Genomic DNA, 17,392 nt, shown 5'->3' on the forward strand with positions numbered 1-17,392 from the left:
CCTTGGAAGAATCACACAGCCCAGCCCATACTCTGTACCCACAAATCATGAACTATAATAAGATGGTGTTTTATGGCTCTGTGTTTCAGTGAAGTTTGTTATGCAGCATAGACGATTAGAACCGTAACGATTTGATTCGAATGATGAATAATTAATTAATGATGAATAATTACATTGAATTTGTAGATTTGGGAAAGACTAAGAAACTTAGCAGCCCCATGAAGATCACAGAATTAGCCAATGCAGATGAGCCACTGGGACCAGGTCACCTCCGTGGCTCAGTTGGTTAAGCATCCCACTCTTGGTTTCAGCTGAGGTCATGATTTCAGTGTCCTGAGATCGAGTCCTGGGTTGGCTCACTGCTCAGCAGGGTGTCTGCTTGAGATTCTCTCTCACCCTCTGCTCTCTCTCCCCACTAGCTCTTTCTCTCAAATATATATATTTATATATATATTTAAATATATATATTTACATATATATTTATTCTCAAATATATATTTACATATATTTATTCTCAAATATATATATTTAAATATATATCTATATGTATGTATGTATTTAAACACACCCACACACAACAACATTGACACCAATTTTTTACTTTCAAGTTTGAGGGTCCCAGGGCTCAGATTTTGATTCTCTGCTCTTTCCTGCTCACTGCCCTGGTAAATTTTTTTTTTTTTTTAAGTAATCTCTGCAACCAACATGGGGCTTGAATTCATGACTCTGAGATCAAGAGTTACCTGCTCTGCTGACTGAGCCAGCCAGGCACCCCCATGGTAATTTCTTTCAGTCCTATGGATTTATACATCTCTCTACAGTAATAATTCCCAAATCCTGTCTCTAGCCCAGACTTCTCCTGAACTCCAGACCTACTCATTCAACCACCTATTCCATGTCTCCTCTTGGATGTCTAGGGGAAATGTTACATTAACATGGCTAAACCTCAGGGGCGCCTGGGTGGCTCAGTTGGTTAAGCATTCAACTCTTGGTTTTGGCTCAGATCATGATCTCAGGGTCATGAGATTGAGTCCTGTGTGGGGCTCTGCCCTTGGCACAGTCTGTTTAAGACTCTCTCCCTCTCCCTCTGCCCCTATCCCTTGCACACTCTCTCTCTCTCTAAAAATAAATAAATAAAATATATTTTTTTAAATGACTCATGTTCCTCCATGCCACAGTGGCTTGTTCTACATGCACTCTCCTGTATCTCAGCAAGTTTCAACTTCTTCTGTCCAGTTGCTCTGGCCAAAAACCTTGCCCCCTCTCTTTGTGTCAATTTTCATACCCTATCCACCAGGAAATCTTGTTGGCTGTACCATCAGAATGTACCCATGATCTGTGTTCTTTTATGTGATGGGGGGTCAGGAGTGGCCGCAAGAAGAGGCACAGGAAACCCTCAGAAAAACAAGGTTTGATATACTCACAGATCCTAGAAGCAGGATGCATGACAGGCTACACAGGGCCATGTGAGGAGCACCAGGCTTTGGTCAGGGGAAGGAGACGGGAAGAAGGAAAAAATCTAGGTCAGAGGTTTTACAAGCAGTTTCTGCAGGGACAGCAGGGCAGGGCAGGGCAAATAGTTTAGGATTGCCAAGTTTGAATAATTTCTTGGAGTTTGAGCTATAAGGGTGGTCGCTAGTTGTATATTTGTGTGTGTTTTAAATTATATTTATGTATTTGTTTGAAGTAAGCTCTACACCCAATGTAGGGCTTGAACTCACGACCCCGAGATGAAGAGTTGCATGTTCTACGGACTGAACCAGCCAGGCGCAACCCCTTCCCGCCCAGTTGTATATTTGTAGATGTGGGTGTATGTGTAACATTTTCCTGTTTTTCTTCCTTTTCTGTCTACTTCAGAATGTTGAAGGGACTCAGGGTGGGGGTGGATCCTGGCCTAGACCACCACCTTTTCTTTTTTCATCTACCTCCTTCTCCAGCTGATCTCATCCTGTCCTGTGGTCGTTTTTGTTTTTAAGATCTTATTTATTTATTTGAGAGAGCATGCGCACAGGTGGGAGAACACGTGGGGGGAGGGGCAGAGGAAGAGGGAGAATCGGATTCCCCACTGAGTGCAGAGTCCAACACAGGGCTTGATCCCAGAACTTAGAGATCATGACCTGAGCCAATGTCAGATGCTCAACTGACTGAGCTACTCAGGCGCCCCATTGTCCATGGTTTTAAGACCTACCTATTTGTGGACAGCTCTTGGCAAAAGCAAAAGGAAAAATAGCAGGGGAATTGCTTAGTACTGTGTACTGGCAGTGGAGGAGGATACAAGTTCAGATTTCTCCTGGGGGTATAATCTTTAAAATACTCCTTGGTGAATTTATAGCTAAAATTAAAAAGCCTTTATCCAAAGTAAAGTCTCTACATAGAACAAGTGACCCAAAGTGTGAAATTGATTATGCTATTTTTTTCTATTACATAGAGACATTTCCCACTGGAAAATTTTAAGAATATAAATATGCTCCATTGGCCCACATGTAAGATCAGGGTCTCCAGCCCAGCTGGATTTCTGTGAAGTAACAGAACCTTTAAATAAGGTTAGGGCCATAGTTGTTGTCAACTATGGCTCTTTTATCTCCAGGGGTAAATTTGGAGATAAATTTGGCAATGTCTGCACACATTTTTGATTGTCACAACCTGGGAGGGGTGCTACTAGTGTCTGGTAGGTAGAGGCCAGCAATTCTGCTAAACACCCTACAATGCACAGGACAGCACCCCCACAACAAAGAATTATCTGGCCCCCAATGACAAGGATGCTAAGAGTAAAAAATTCTAGGCTAGCGCTAAATACTTTCTCTCCCCATCCTCCCCTGGCCCCATCCTATGTGGGTGTCTCATCCCTTCAATGATCTTCTAAATTAAATAGTTATGGCTCTAGCAGCTTAGACAACCAGCTTTCACAGTGTGGGTCTCAGTTTCTGTAGTAGCTAATCTGCAAAGATTGTCCCCAATAAAACACGCCTCCGGGTATTCACACCCTCATGTAGTCCTCCACTCTTGAATCTAAATAGCCCCATGACTCACTTGAACCAGTGGAATGCACAAATGTGACATTGTGCCTTAGGAGAGCCTGGTGGCTTCTGCTTATGTACTTTGGGCAGCTCTGAGATGCCATGTAAGAAATGAAGTCAGCTATCTGGCTAAGGAACCCAAATTGACAGGCTACATGGAAAGGACGTATGGACAATTTCAGATGCTCTGAAATTAAAGAGAGACAGACAGACAGAAAGGCCAAGTGCCTCAGCTGAGCCCAGCCTTCCAGCTATTCCTGTGAGGCATTAGGCAAGTGAGCCTATTGAACTCCCAGATAACTCTAGCACCAGGGGATATCACAAGCCACAGAAGAACTGCCCAGCTAAGCTGAGGCCACTCACAGAACTGGGAAGAAATAACAAAAGGCCTATAGTTTTAAGCCATTACTTTTTTTTTTTTTAAGATTTATTTATTTAAGAGGGAGAATGAGAGAGAGCACAAGGTGTGGGGAGAGGCAGAGGCAGAGGCAAAGGCAAAATCAGATTTCTCACTAAGCACAGAGCCCAACATGGGGCTTGATCCCGGGACCCCAAGATCATGACCTGAGCCAAAGGCAGATGCCCAACAGACTGAGCCACCCCAGTGCCCCAAACCACTGTTCTTTTTTTTTTTTTTTTAAAGATTTTATTTATTTATGATAGTCACAGAGAGAGAGAGAGAGGCAGAGACACAGGCAGAGGGAGAAGCAGGCTCCATGCACCGGGAGCCTGACATGGGATTCGATCCCGGGTCTCCAGGATCGTGCCCTGGGCCAAAGGCAGGTGCCAAACCGCTGCGCCACCCAGGGATCCCAAAACCACTGTTCTGAGGTAATTATTTATACCCAATTAAAACTGTTACTATTTTCTTGAAAACTAGATGATGGAACAAGATCATTCACAAATTATTTTTAGCCTCAAAATCCTTGATCTAAACAAAATATTATCTAGAAGCAAAAAATGTATATATCTGCTAACAATGCTTTTTTGGGGGGATGCAAGTGACAAAAGCCCAATTGAAGTAGCTTAGGCAATAGTGGGTTCCTTTCTTCATGTGGCAAGAATTCTGGAGCTAGATGGTTGCTGGAATTGGTTCAGTGGCTCACTGAAGTCAGGTTCAATGTTTCCGTAATTTCAGGCATTCCTATCATACTCATGCTCACAGGCTTCTGATGTAATGGTAGACATGACATTGGCATTGAAAGGAGGAAGAAGGAAGAAGGGAAGGTCAGTACCAGCCATGTAGGTCCATTTTTAATAAGGAGGTCAAAGTTTCCCAAAACTTTGAGCATCAGGGACTTCTCATGTGTCATGGGCCAACACTGGGTCCTATGCCAAGCCACAGCTGCCAACAAGACTGAGGAATTGAGGGACAGGATTATTGTGAATAACTTTCATCATACTCCACAGCTTGGAGTCAGGCCCATTGCCACTGCACACAAAATCAGGGGGTAGGAAGGGAGAAGTGGATATGAATATTGAGCAATAGGTAACTTGGTTCTGAAACTATAGAAAGCACAAGATGGAGCTGATCTGACTGAATTAGAGGAGGAAGTTCCCAATTCCTGTCTTTTCAGCCTCCTTTTCCTCACTATTGTCCTCTACTGCCGTGAGACTCCAAGGGGGCCTCCAAGAAAATCCCAGGACTCCAGAAAGCCTGGTCCAAAAAAAATAAATCACTTGACTATGTCTGACATTTCTTCCTATTCTGACACTCAGAATCATGGAAGAACTTGCATATTTGAGGAATCATAAGGAGATCAGAGTGCGTGGACTGGAGGGAGGGGGAGGAACTGAGCCTGGAGGAGTGATCAGAGTTAAGTAGAAGCTTGTTCATTTGTCCACAGCGGTCTCCATCTCAAACCTCATCTTCCCCAGGATCCTTTCCCCATGACTCACTCTGGTTTCATTTTTGTCTTCTTTGAGGGTCAAGAACTAGAAAGGTCAGATCCAAAGCTTGTTGGAGAGGGGTGCCCTGCAGGGAACCTGCTTCTCCCTCTGCCTATGTCTCTGCCTCGTTCCGTGTGTCTCTTGTGAATAAATAAGTGAAATCATTAAAAAAACTAACAAACAAAAAAAAAACCCAAAGCTTGTTGGAGAGTTAATATGAGAGAGTCTATGATGGATGAATCTTCCTAATTCTCTTTCTTTTCTTCCTTCTCATTTGGAGGCTGGCGTTGACCAGATAAATTATTGTCTTTGCAGCTAAGAATTGCTGAGTCAAGAAAATATGACACTTTGGGACGCCTGGGTGGCTCAGCATGGTCCCGGGGTCTGGGGATTGAGTCCCACATCGGGCTCCCTGTAGGGAACCTGCTTCTCCCTCTCCTTGTGTCTCTGCCTCTCTCTCTCTCTCTCTCTCTCTCTCTCTCTGCTGTGTCTCTCATAAATAAATAAATTTTTTTTAATTTCTTTCTTTTAAAATTTTTATTTATTTATGATAGTCACACAGAGAGAGAGAGAGGCAGAGACATAGGCAGAGGGAGAAGCAGGCTCCATGCACCGGGAGCCCGACGTGGGATTCGATCCCGGGTCTCCAGGATCGCACCCTGGGCCAAAGGTAGGCGCCAAACTGCTGCGCCACCCAGGGATCCCAAATCTTTTATTTTTTTTAAAGAAAATCTGACACTTTATGGGACATACATTCCATCAATAATACATCTATCTTGAGGTGGAGGGCGTATGGAGCCCCCACGCTGATACATGCTCCAAAATATGAAGAGGGAGCCCTAATGTTCTTAGTTACACAGCTGCTGAATTTTTGGGATAAGCCCTTGGTTTCTGTGAGAAACCAATGAATAGATTTTATAAGTGCCAAATCATAGTAAGCCAAGTGTAAACAAATTGATTAATGACGCCTGCTAGCAATTAGCAAGTCCACAGGATTATTCCCCTAACAAACTCTGTTAACGTGAGGTACGAGGCTTTTTTATTTGTTTTGTTTTTTAAGTTAGATAAAGAGTAGAATTTGAAAGTTACATATGATCCTTTAGAACCAGAGCATCAGAAAGCTTCCAAGGACAAGGAAAATCTTTCCATGGGCAGGTGAGATGGGGAATTGCCACAAGATTTTCAACAATCCTAAGCACTATTTATAAGACTTCACACCAAAACAATGGGAGATAGGGGATCCCTGGGTGGCTCAGCGGTTTAGCGCCTGCCTTTGGCCCAGGACGTGATTCTGGCGACCCGGGATCAGGTCCCGCATCGGGCTCCCTGCATGGAGCCTGCTTCTCCCTCTGCCCATGTCTCTGCCTCTCCCTCTCTCTGTGTCTCTCATGAATAAATAAAATCTTAAAAAAAAAAAAATAATGGGAGATAAATTTGAGCTTTAATGTAAGAGTTAAAATATCTTTAAAGGGAAGTTTAACATGATGGCTGTACAATCTGCCACAAACCAACAATTAAAGGATTGACACTGAGGCACCACCCTTGCATGACTCGATGCCTTACGACAACTGCCATTATCCCTTTACTGAGGTAAAGGATCACTAAAACCCCTCAAATGTTAAAAGAAGACAGAACAATTTGTCAGCAGATGGAGCAATAGTGACCCACAAAATAAAATGGTGATGATGATGACTGTGATAGCTTCTGCCATTTATTGAGAGCGCATTATGGGCCAGGAGCTTGGCATGTCTTGTCTCATTTAGCTCTCATGATAGCCCTGTAAGGTGGATAGTAGTGTAGTAACAGATGTTGTTAGAATACTAGATGCTGTTATAATTCCCCCATGTACAGAAAATAAAACTAAGAGTCTAAGTATTCTAAGTATGTCCAAGATAGGGGCACCTGGGGGGCTCAGTTGGTTTGGTGTCCGACTCTTAATTTTGGCTCAGATCACAATTTCACAGTCATGAGATCAAGCCCTACATCAGGCTCTGCACCCAGTGAGGAGGCTGCATCTCTCTCTCTCTCTGCCTGCTGCTCCCCCTGCTTGTGCGCTCACTCTCTCTCTCTCTCTCTCTCTCTCAAATAAATAAATAAATAAATAATGAAAAGAGACTACCTTCTCCCTACCAGCCTCTGACCAATAAGTTCATCGTATAAGGCACTGACCAACAGGCTCAGAACTTCAATGGACTTCAGTTAGAAAAGTTTTCAACAAAGTCCCCTTTACTTTCTACTCCAAATGACCATAAGTAATATGCTAGAACACAGATCTTATACATACTGTCAGATTCTCCTAACTGACTTTTTCCCTATCTGGGCAGTGCCTCATTCACATGGGATCAACCTTCTACTTCTGGGGCAAGGAATCTGCTTCCCAAGCAGTTGCCAAGCGGTTGGATTGTACAACAGAAAGAGAAGAGAATTAGTTCCCCAGAAGGGTAAGCCTTGACCAATAGGAAATGGAAGTTGGGAGGGAGAGGGAAAGATAAATTCCCCTTCCTTTCTCTCTTCCATGGGCTACTTCCAGGTGTACTTCCTCCTTGAAATCCTAGCAGAAGAGTACTGTGAGCAAAGCAATTGAGCCTGATGCATAGTCCACGTGTCTCCTTATGACTGGCTCATAAGATATAGCATCACAGGGTTCCACATCTTTCTTTGTGGGGCTTCATTTTTTCCTCACCCTTCCTTCCCTAGGTTTGAACCTCCCAAATCAGTTTCAGTGCCTTTCCCATGGCTACACAGCTGGAGACCAAACCTTCGCAGCTGGGTGCCAGCTAACTCCTTGCCAATGGGATGTGAGCTGAAGTGGTTTATGCAAACTTCAAGTCTTGCCCTTAAAACAACTGAATACACACTTCCTTTCCTCCCACCTTTCTCTCTGTCTCCATCATCCTTCCCTCTACCACCCTGGAAGCAGCAATAACTAGAGCAGTCTTGGAGGCTACAAATCAATGATTGCTTGAGCTACGATGCCAGTATAGAACCATCTTACACTGAGGGTTTTTTTTTTTAAGATTTTATCTATTTGGGGCACCTGGGTGGCTCAGTGGTTGAGCATCTGCCTTTGGCTCAGGTGATGATCCCGGAGCCCTGGGATCGAGTCCCACATCGGGCTTTCTGGAGGGAGCCTGCTTTTCCCTCTGCTATGTCTCTGTCTCTCTCTCTCTTTTATGAATAAATAAAATCTTTTTAAAAAAAGATTTTATCTATGTATTTGAGAGACAGAAAGCACAAATGGGGAGGGGCAGAGGAAGAGGGAGAAGCAGACTCCCCACTGAGCAGGGACCCGAGCAGGGCAGGATCCCAGGACACTAAGATGACAGACAACCTGAGCCAAAGTAAGATGCTCAACCAACCAAGCCATCCAGGCATCCCCAACACTGAGTTTTTAAGTGAGAAAGAAATAAACTCCTATACTTAAAATGAAAATATGTTGCATGCTTCAATCTTTGCTTTAGGCTCTACTTTCTAAAGAACTTAAGCCGAGACCAGTACTAATCAGGTATTATCTGCATTTTGTTTGCCAGCTACCTCTGGTGAGCCCTCTTCCCTTGAATTATACTACACAACCTGGATGAACTATAAAGGTGCTACTCTGATTTAGGAAGGCGTTTACATCTGAAAATACATGCTTCGGGATCCCTGGGTGGCTCAGCAGTTTGGCGCCTGCCTTCAGCCCAGGGCATGATCCTGAAGTCCTGGGATCGAGTCCTACATTGGGCTCCCTGCATGGAGCCTGCTTCTCTCTCTGCCTCTCTCTCTTTCTCTCTCTCTCTGTGTCTCTCATGAATAAATAAATAATATATTTTAAAAAAATAAAAATACATGCTTCCATGGCCAGGCATCAGAGCCAAAACCTGGGCCCAGGTTTTCCCCTCTTAGGGTGACCTTTTTTTTTTTTTTTATGTCTAAGAAGATTGACAGATGACATTCAAATACAAGCATCGATCTGTGGAGCATTGAGCGGTGAAAAGATAAAAAGCATGATATATAGAAAGACAGACTTAAGAAGCTCTCAGGCTTCCATTTACTTCTCCTAGTAAAAATTAGCAAATTAACCCCTAGGAATATAATAGCTTGTGTCTGGCAGTACCATGGCCTTTTCTGTTCAACACCTTTAACATAAAAGAAAGACCACTGGAAGGCCAATGGCTAAGGTCTCAGCCTGCTGAGGCAGGATCAACCAAAAGTCCTCCAGCAAAATTCCTAAACCTAAGGACAATGTGTCTGGAAGAAGAGATTACAAGGATTGTGAACATATTCTGAGAAGGAAAAAAAGTCAGACATCTCCCTTTGTTCAGCAATATTACTTCTAGGAATTTACCTTAAGGACATTACTAAATGGTTAGTCAGGATTACTATAAAGTGATGTTTATGGCAGGATTGTTTGTGTTAACATGATATCATAAAACCCCCAAATAACAGATGATTAGTAACGTGGTTTTACAAATCCTGGTATATCCACACAATATAATACTAGGTAGTCACTCAAAGTGATGAAAAAAGATTTGTATTCCTTATCATGAAAAAGAAGTCCATGAAAGATGTGAGTTTTTTAAAAGCATGTCTCTAAATACATGAAGATGGTATCTATATTCTAGAACAGTGGTTCTCAAAGTGTGGGCCCTGGACCAGCTGTATCAGCATCATTTGGGAAAATGCAAATTCCTAACCTTACCCCAGACCTACTGAATCAGAAACTTTTATAGTGGATCCCAGTAGCCCATTTTATTTTTTATTTTTTGAAAGATTTTACTTATTTATTTTTGAGAGACACAGAGAGTGAGGCAAAGACATAGGCAGAGGGAGAAGCAGGCTCCCTGCAGGGAGCCCGATGCGGGACCCAATCCTAGACCCCGGGATCAGGCCCTGAGCCAAAGGCAGATAGATGCTCAACCGCTGAGCCACCCAGGCGTCCCCTAGTAGCCCATTTTAATAAGCCTGCCAGGTGAGCCTAATGTACTCTAAAGATTGAGCAAAGAGGAGGTTTATATTTACAAGGGATGAGTAAGAGCTCAATTTCCCCCTTTGTTATTTGAACACAGTCCAGCATCAGAGTTTTTGGTGACAGTGGCCAGTACCAGAAAAAACCAGCCAAAACGATCTTAAACAATAAATGTGTTTATTACTATACATAAACTTAGAGCAATTTCCAGAACATAGGCTCCACCTCCATTTCCTGTAATTCTTTCATGTGTATGCTTCATCGTTATCCTGGCAGTCAGGTGGTTGTTGCAGTTCCATATCCATCCAGATATACCACATGCAGAAGGACAATTTCTTTTGAAATCTCTTTCTTAATAGTAAGAAACCTTTCCTAGGAGCTATCCTTTTGCCCCACATATCTTTCCCCATTTCTCATTGGCCAGACCAGTGTCACATCCTCATTCTTCAGCTAATTACTCAAGACAGGAAGAAGAAAAACTTTGATTAGCTTAGACTGATCAATCAGGATTCCCTCTTGAGCTGGAGATAGGTTTGCCTTCCTGAAGGATGGGTGCTGAGCACAATTGAAGCACTGTGAGTGTGGAGGAAGAGAAGACTTGGCTTTTGAGTAGGCAACAAATTGTCAGCTACGCTGAATCTAGACCAGTAGTTGTTTCTTATACTTTTCTATTGAACTGAATTATTCACCACTGCCATGAATAACTTGTTAGGTGTGTTGGAAATGTGACTTTTCTTCTTTTCTTTTCTTTCTTTCTTTCTTTCTTTCTTTCTTTCTTTCTTTCTTTCATCTTTCTTTCTTTCTTTTTCTCTTTCTTCCTTTCTTTCTTTCTTCTAGGGTATTCCACACTTCAGAAATTTCTCCTGAGGCTCAAGAAGAATTTATGTCATGCAAGTTTTTCTTTTTTCTTTCTTTACTTTTAAGGAAACTTAAAAAGCTGACAGTATCAAGCGCTATAAGGCTGTGGAGCAACTGGAAATTCACACATTACTGGTAGGTAGGAGTATAAATTGGTACAAACACTTGAGATACTGTTTGACAGTATCTTCTAAAACAAAACTTATCCTATGGCCTTTTGCAATTTCACTCCTAGGAATTCCAAGAGAGAGATGTGCATGGACATGTAGGAGAAGGACCATAGCAGCTTTCTTCACAACCAGCCCAAACTGGAAAACCAGGTAGAAACTGGCAAAGCCAACATTTCAAAGCCACATGTCTTTGCTTCTAAGTCCTGGACTGCCTCAAACAGAACAATTTGGACTTACATCTTTGAAAAATGAATTCCATCTCATTCTATAGGTATAGTTGTTGAAGCCTATAGGTAATCATGATTTTTAGCTGCACACACATACACACACACACACACACACACACAAAGCCCAATTAAAGAAAAGTTGGGCCACTTAGCCCTTTATGAAGAAATGTGACTTCAAAGGTTTGGAAGAAGTCCTTCAAAGTCCTGAGCTTTTCATCAGCTTGATGCATTTTTCTCCTTTTGATAACTTTTGGACTTCATTAACTTTCTCTTGAATTTAAATTTATTGCTGTTCACTAATCATAATAAAATAATAAAGCAAGTTCAGACAGGCTCACTGTCAAGTCAATGGACAATGACTAAGTAATTCCTTCATGAAGTGCTTTCTTTGTATCTCTTTGCTGTACTTATTAGAGATGGGTCTATGGCACCTCAAAGATCTCTTATTCCAATTAATCCAGGAATCCAAAAGTCATCTCAATCTATCCTCGTAGATTAGCTCTCTCTTCTGGGGCCAATGTGATCTGGTGCTTAAGTCTACAGATGGTCAAATCCCATTACACCAGGGTCAACTCCTGGCTTTATTGTTGTCAGTGGCATGACCTTGAACAAGTTACTTAACTTCCATGAAATCTCATTTCCTTATCATTAAAATGAGACCACCACCACCACCCATTACCCTTGGGTTTAGAAGAGGTAGTAAATGAGGTGAAGCATGTAAAACGCTTTGCATATTTTTCAGTATGTAATCATAGTTAACTATTATTATCTGGCATTAATCCAAGCTGACTGATACTCTGTTTATTGTTCAGGTGTTCACTCCAGGTATTTGTATGGAGGACCTGTTATGCATAAAGCACTCTGAGGCATACAAAGATTAATCCTTTCAGCATGTCAAAATGAAATAATTTTATTCTGGAATTCATCCTAAAAATATTTAATGTGCATCTACAAATGCCAGCCATTGTATCAGGTATGGGGGAAGCACAGGCAAATAAAACAAAGTCCTCAAACTCCTGAAGCTTATATTCTATTAGGACAAACAGACAATAAACAATGAAGACACAAAGACATTAGATGTTTAGAGTTAGTGGAGAAAGTAAAGCAGGTGTATGTGATGCAGAGTATCTGAGGAACCCGGGATGGGTTTTGCAAAGCCTCCCACTCCTTGCCCTTTTTGCCCTGACCTTTCTGACTGATGAACTGCCAACCAAGCCAGAGCTGCCACGTTGGATAATAGCAAACATGTGGGGTGAGCAAGCGAGAAGGGGCCTGGATCCTAGTGTCATGCTGCACCAGCTGGTCTTGCGTAGCCACTGGTATTTTGAGTTTTTGTGACACTGACATCCAAGCTTAATAGTAACCAACACACTTACTCTCTTCTGAGGACATCTCTGCTTTCAATCTTATCATATACACAAGTCTGGAAGAAATTCAGGACTTAATTCATATAAGAGAGAATGAATAGAGACTACAAGGAAAATGGCAGAGACTATGAACTCGTAAAAATTTAGACTTCCTTTATATATTTATTTTAAAAGCACTCTTCAAGGATTAATTTGTGAAGCTTCATTCATACTCATTTATGAACATCACAGTAGCTTTATGGATTATCTATCTGAAGTCTCATTCAAAAGACAAACAAGCAAACCCAGTAGTCAAGCACCTTCCAAAAAACACGACAGCCAAGATTTAAACCCAGGCATGAGCCAGCCTGAGCCCAAACTCCCAACCCCTCCCTCAAACTTTCTCCAGGGTCAGGGGGAAGTAGATAAACAGGAAAGACAGAGGCACATATGACAGGAAGCTCTGATAAATAAGTGATTCATACATAAAGGGGTACAAGAACAAGAAGAATGATGAAAATAAAGAATTGGTGGATGATCCACCTCCATGGTTTTCTTAGTAGTGTCTAGTTCTAATTTGTGGCTAGAGGCAATCATATTTGTAAATTCTTATAACTTGAAAGCACTCCCCTATGTAGGATTCCTAATTAGGGAAGAAAGTGCTCTTATGCTTAGCTCTATGCAAGCTTAAGTATGGTTTTATTTTATTTGATTTTTTAAGATTTTACTTATTTATTTATTTATTTATTTATTCATTCATTCATTCATTCATTCATTCATGAGAGACATAGAGAGAGAGAGAGAGGCAGAGACACAGGCAGAGGGAGAAGCAGGCTCCATGCAAGGAGCCTGACGTGGGACTTGATTCCAGGTCTCCAGAATCACGCCCTGGGCTGAAGGTGGCGCTAAACCGCTGAGCCACCAGGGCTGCCCTTAAGTATGGTTTTAAAGCCAAGTTCTGCCCACTGTCTGCTTTTTTTAAAAAATAAAGTTTTATTAGCACAAAGCCACTCCATTCATTTCTGTGTTAGTTATGGCTGCTTCTGCATTTCAATGGCAAAGGTGAGTAGTTGTGACAGAGACATTAAAACCCTGGAATATTTACTATCTGGCCCTTTGCAGAAAAGTTTGCTAAACTCCGCTCTATGGCATGGCTACCATTCAGATATCTTCTTTGTTAAACGACACCAGCTCTCCTACGACATCAAAGGTGAAACATCAGGAAGGAACACAAAAAAATCCATTTCCAGGATTTTTTCTACTTCTGAACATACACATTCAGTGGAAATGCTGGACTTCTGTATCCTTTTTTTAATATATATTTTATTTATTTATCTGAGAGAGAGCATGCACTTGCACGAAGGTGTGGGGGGCATGGGGAAGGCAGAGGGAGAGAGAAGCAGACTCCCCACTGAGCAGGGAGCCCACCATGGGGACTCCATCCCAGGATCCTGGGATCATGACTGAGCCACCCAGGCACCCCAGCACCTCTGTATAGCAATAAAAACTTGAATTAAATGCTCAGCAAAACCAAAGATGTATAAACTTGTTGAATCACTATGTTGTAGACCAGAAACTAATGCAACATTGCATGGCAACTATACTCAAATTTTAAAAAGAAGAAAAACAAGGCTCAGGCACATCCAAACCGGTTTGCACTCCTCTCCTGTGTGTGAGTGATCAGTCTGTGTTCCAGGAGGCATCTCCTGAACCTTGTTAGTGCACGCCTTCATGCATGCCTGCTGCTTTGCTGAAAAACAGGACCGTAGCTTTAATTAAGTTTAAATCCAGCGGATTCAAGTTTTATCAAGTCACAATAAACTAAAGTGAATGAAAATGGGGAAACTTGCCATGAAGAGGATGGCTTTTAGAATGCAATTGGTAAATAGAGTGAAAAAGAGCATCTTGGCTATATTCTTGAACTGGCAGGCAAATACGGTGATTACATTATTCAACGAGTAAATGTAATGTCCTCACACATGTATTCTCAGGGGGCAGAACCCAGGATTTTAATCATTTGGTAATGCGCTTTCAGTGAATCTTGCAGATTTGTCAAATGTCAAAGGTGAACCGCAGTTCTATCTCTGATTATCTTTTGGGGCCAGCTCTAGTGTTCATCCACGGCACCAGCAACTTTCAATAGAAAAGGACAGGTCCTTCCAGAGAAGTCCAGGACTCCAGGTGCTGGCCCAGGTATTTTAGAAAGAACTAGGTGAGGGGCTCCAGACAGCCTGTAACCCAAGGTTCCCTGAAGCCACCTCTTGAACAGCAGAGGCAGAAGAAGCTATGATACTTCACATTTTCTAGGTTCCTAATAGGAAGCCTTTCTTCATTAAGTATGTTTCTGAGGCACCTGGGTGGCTCAGTTGGTTAGATGTCTACTCTTGGTGCAGGTCCGTATCTCAGGGTCTCTGGGGTCGGGCAATGGGGAATCTGCTTCTCCCTCTCCCTGCCCTTTCCCCCTGCTTGTTCTCTCTCTCTCTCTCTCTCTCTCTCTCTCTCTTTCAAATGGATAAATAAAATCCTTAAAAATTTTTTTTTTTTAATTTAACCAAAGTTTTTTAAAAGTGTGATTTCTGTGCTTAGGTCACAGTGGCCACACATAATCTTTGATGCCTGACTTGATGTGATCCTTTTCCTGGGTAATTTCAGCCACTTGTCATTTCTGGTTCCTCTTGGCTTCAGAGGCATCACAACAAGGCTTTGTGGGAAGGCAGGGAAGGTGGTGTACAATCAATCTCTCTATGGATTATTCACTGGGTGGACAACGCAGGGCATGTCTATAATCCCAGCTGGGCTATGACATGCCACTCCGCACGATCTCAGCCAAACCCTACTCTGTCGTCTTGTGTGCTTGGGAAAAGAAAGTCAGTTTGCATTAGATAACTGTGGTCTCTGCCTGAGGAAAATAGTAACACTGGGTGATGAAGAGGAAAGGGTTTCAGAGTAAGAGGAACTCAGATCTGAACATGAATTTTGCCTCTTACTGGTGGTTCCAAAGCCCAGTTTCCTTATTCTGAAGATGGGATGGTAATACCAGACTCCCAGGCTTGCTATAAAGATTAAATGAGTATACTTATAAAGAGGAGTTAGCTCAGATCCTTAGGATAGTTATTTGTGAATAAGAATAAAGTTTCCAATTAGAAATTGTGGAAGAAAAACATCAACAGGGCAAGAGAAATAGGAGCAAGAAACATCCACAAAGAGGTCACAGAAAAATAAATACAAATGGCTCTTTCCCATATGAGAAGATGTTTGACCTCACTTGTAATAAGAAAAATGCAAGTCAAAACTGTACAAGGATATCATTTTTCACCTATCGAGTTGGCAAAGATCCAATTCAAAAATTTTACAACACGTTCTGTAATAAATAGTGGAATTAGGCACTCTCCTACAACGCTGGCAAGAACGCAACATGGTACAACCCTTGGGGGAGCTCATTGGCAATCTCTATCAAAATTATAAATGCATTTACTTTCTTACTCGGCAATTTCACTCCTGAGAATTAGCTTTACTGCTACACTTAAGCCAGCATGAAGTAAAGTGACAGACTAACCCCATTATTGATTGCGGAGCTGTGTGCATGCATGAGCAAGAGGCTGCAAATACCCAAGTGTGCGTCTTGAGAGGAGCGGGTAAATCAACCACGGCACTTCGAGACACAATATTACACAGCTGTGAAAAAGAGAATGCAACTCTCCGGCCCAGCCTCAGGGAAACTGCTCAGTGAAAAAGGCAGAATGCAAAATAATCCACATGGTCAGTATCCTAATTTCATTGTAAAAAGGAGAGAAATAAGATGATAATTTATAGTTGTTTATATTTGCCCGAAAATGAACACCAACAGGTTCAATAAGAAACTAGTCAAAGTGGTTACACATAGAAGGGTAGAGGATGGAACGCCTGGGTGGCTCAGAGGTTGAGTGTCTGCCTTTGGCTCAGGACGTGATCCTGGAGTTCTGGGATCGAGTCCCGCATCAGGATCTTGCATGGAGCCTGCTTCTCCTCCCTCTGCCTGTGTCTCTCATGAATAAATAAATAATTTTTTTTTTTTTTTAATAGAAGGGTGAAGGTGGGGAAGTGGGTGGGTGGGGTTGGGAGTTAGAACAAGACTTCTTTTGATTTCAGTTTTATTTTGAGCCATGTGTAGCTAGGACCAACTCAAAGAATATAATCAAAATAAAGAAAATGGGGGCTCCTGGGTGGCTCAGTTGGTTGGGTTCTCAACATGCCTTTGGCTCGGGTCATGATCCTGGGGTCCTGAGCCCTATGTTGGGATCCCTGCTCAGTGGGGAGTCCGCATCTCCCTCTCCCATCCCCACCACCCCCCTCTCTCCCTCAAATAAATAAGTAAAATATTTAAAAAATAATAAAATAAAGGGGCACCTGGGTGGCTCAATGGTTGAGCATCTGCCTTCAGACCCAGGATTGAGTCCCAAATCAGATTCCTCGTGGGGAGCCTGCTTCTCCCTCTTCCTGTGTCTCTGCTTCTCTCTCTGTCTCTCATGAATAAATAAATAAAATCTGAAAGAAAGAAAGAAGAAAGAAAGAAAGAAAGAAAGAAAGAAAGAAAGAAAAGAAAGAAAATCCTTAACATCTTCTAAAATGAATAAGCAATTCCAAAATCAGTGAGAGAACCCATATCTGAATTCTCTGTCATCTTAAATGTATTTATGGCCCCATGCTGGATTGTGACCTTGAGGATAGGCCAGGTCTTCGGCAACACTGTCACTAGGTGGCCAGGTGTCAGACCCTCAGACAGGGAGTTAAATGCCTAGTTTTTACTGAACCCATTAATAAATGGATGAGCTTGCTGCTTTCAAGTATGGAAAGAATGATCACTAACTGACTCTATCTAAAACTATCAAAGGAACAAGGGTGACAGGAAAATAATGAAATTTTCATTGTAAAAATGGGAAGTAGAAAGTAGACCACT

At 42.2% G+C, this 17,392-nt stretch overlaps 1 long non-coding RNA gene across 1 annotated transcript in view; it reads left to right on the plus strand.

Annotated features, from left to right (window-relative positions):
- Positions 1–11,396, plus strand: part of LOC144291221 (uncharacterized) — a 28,133-nt gene extending 16,737 nt beyond the window's left edge. Inside the window, exons 3-4 of the long non-coding RNA XR_013358545.1 lie at positions 10,780–10,848; positions 10,949–11,396. This is a non-coding gene — a long non-coding RNA (uncharacterized LOC144291221). The remainder of the gene's footprint in view (positions 1–10,779; positions 10,849–10,948) is intronic.
- Positions 11,397–17,392: the final 5,996 nt, after the last annotated feature.

The sequence above is a fragment of the Canis aureus genome, chromosome 19 (genome assembly GCF_053574225.1).
Source record: "Canis aureus isolate CA01 chromosome 19, VMU_Caureus_v.1.0, whole genome shotgun sequence".
In the NCBI taxonomy this organism is placed as follows: domain Eukaryota; kingdom Metazoa; phylum Chordata; class Mammalia; order Carnivora; family Canidae; genus Canis; species Canis aureus.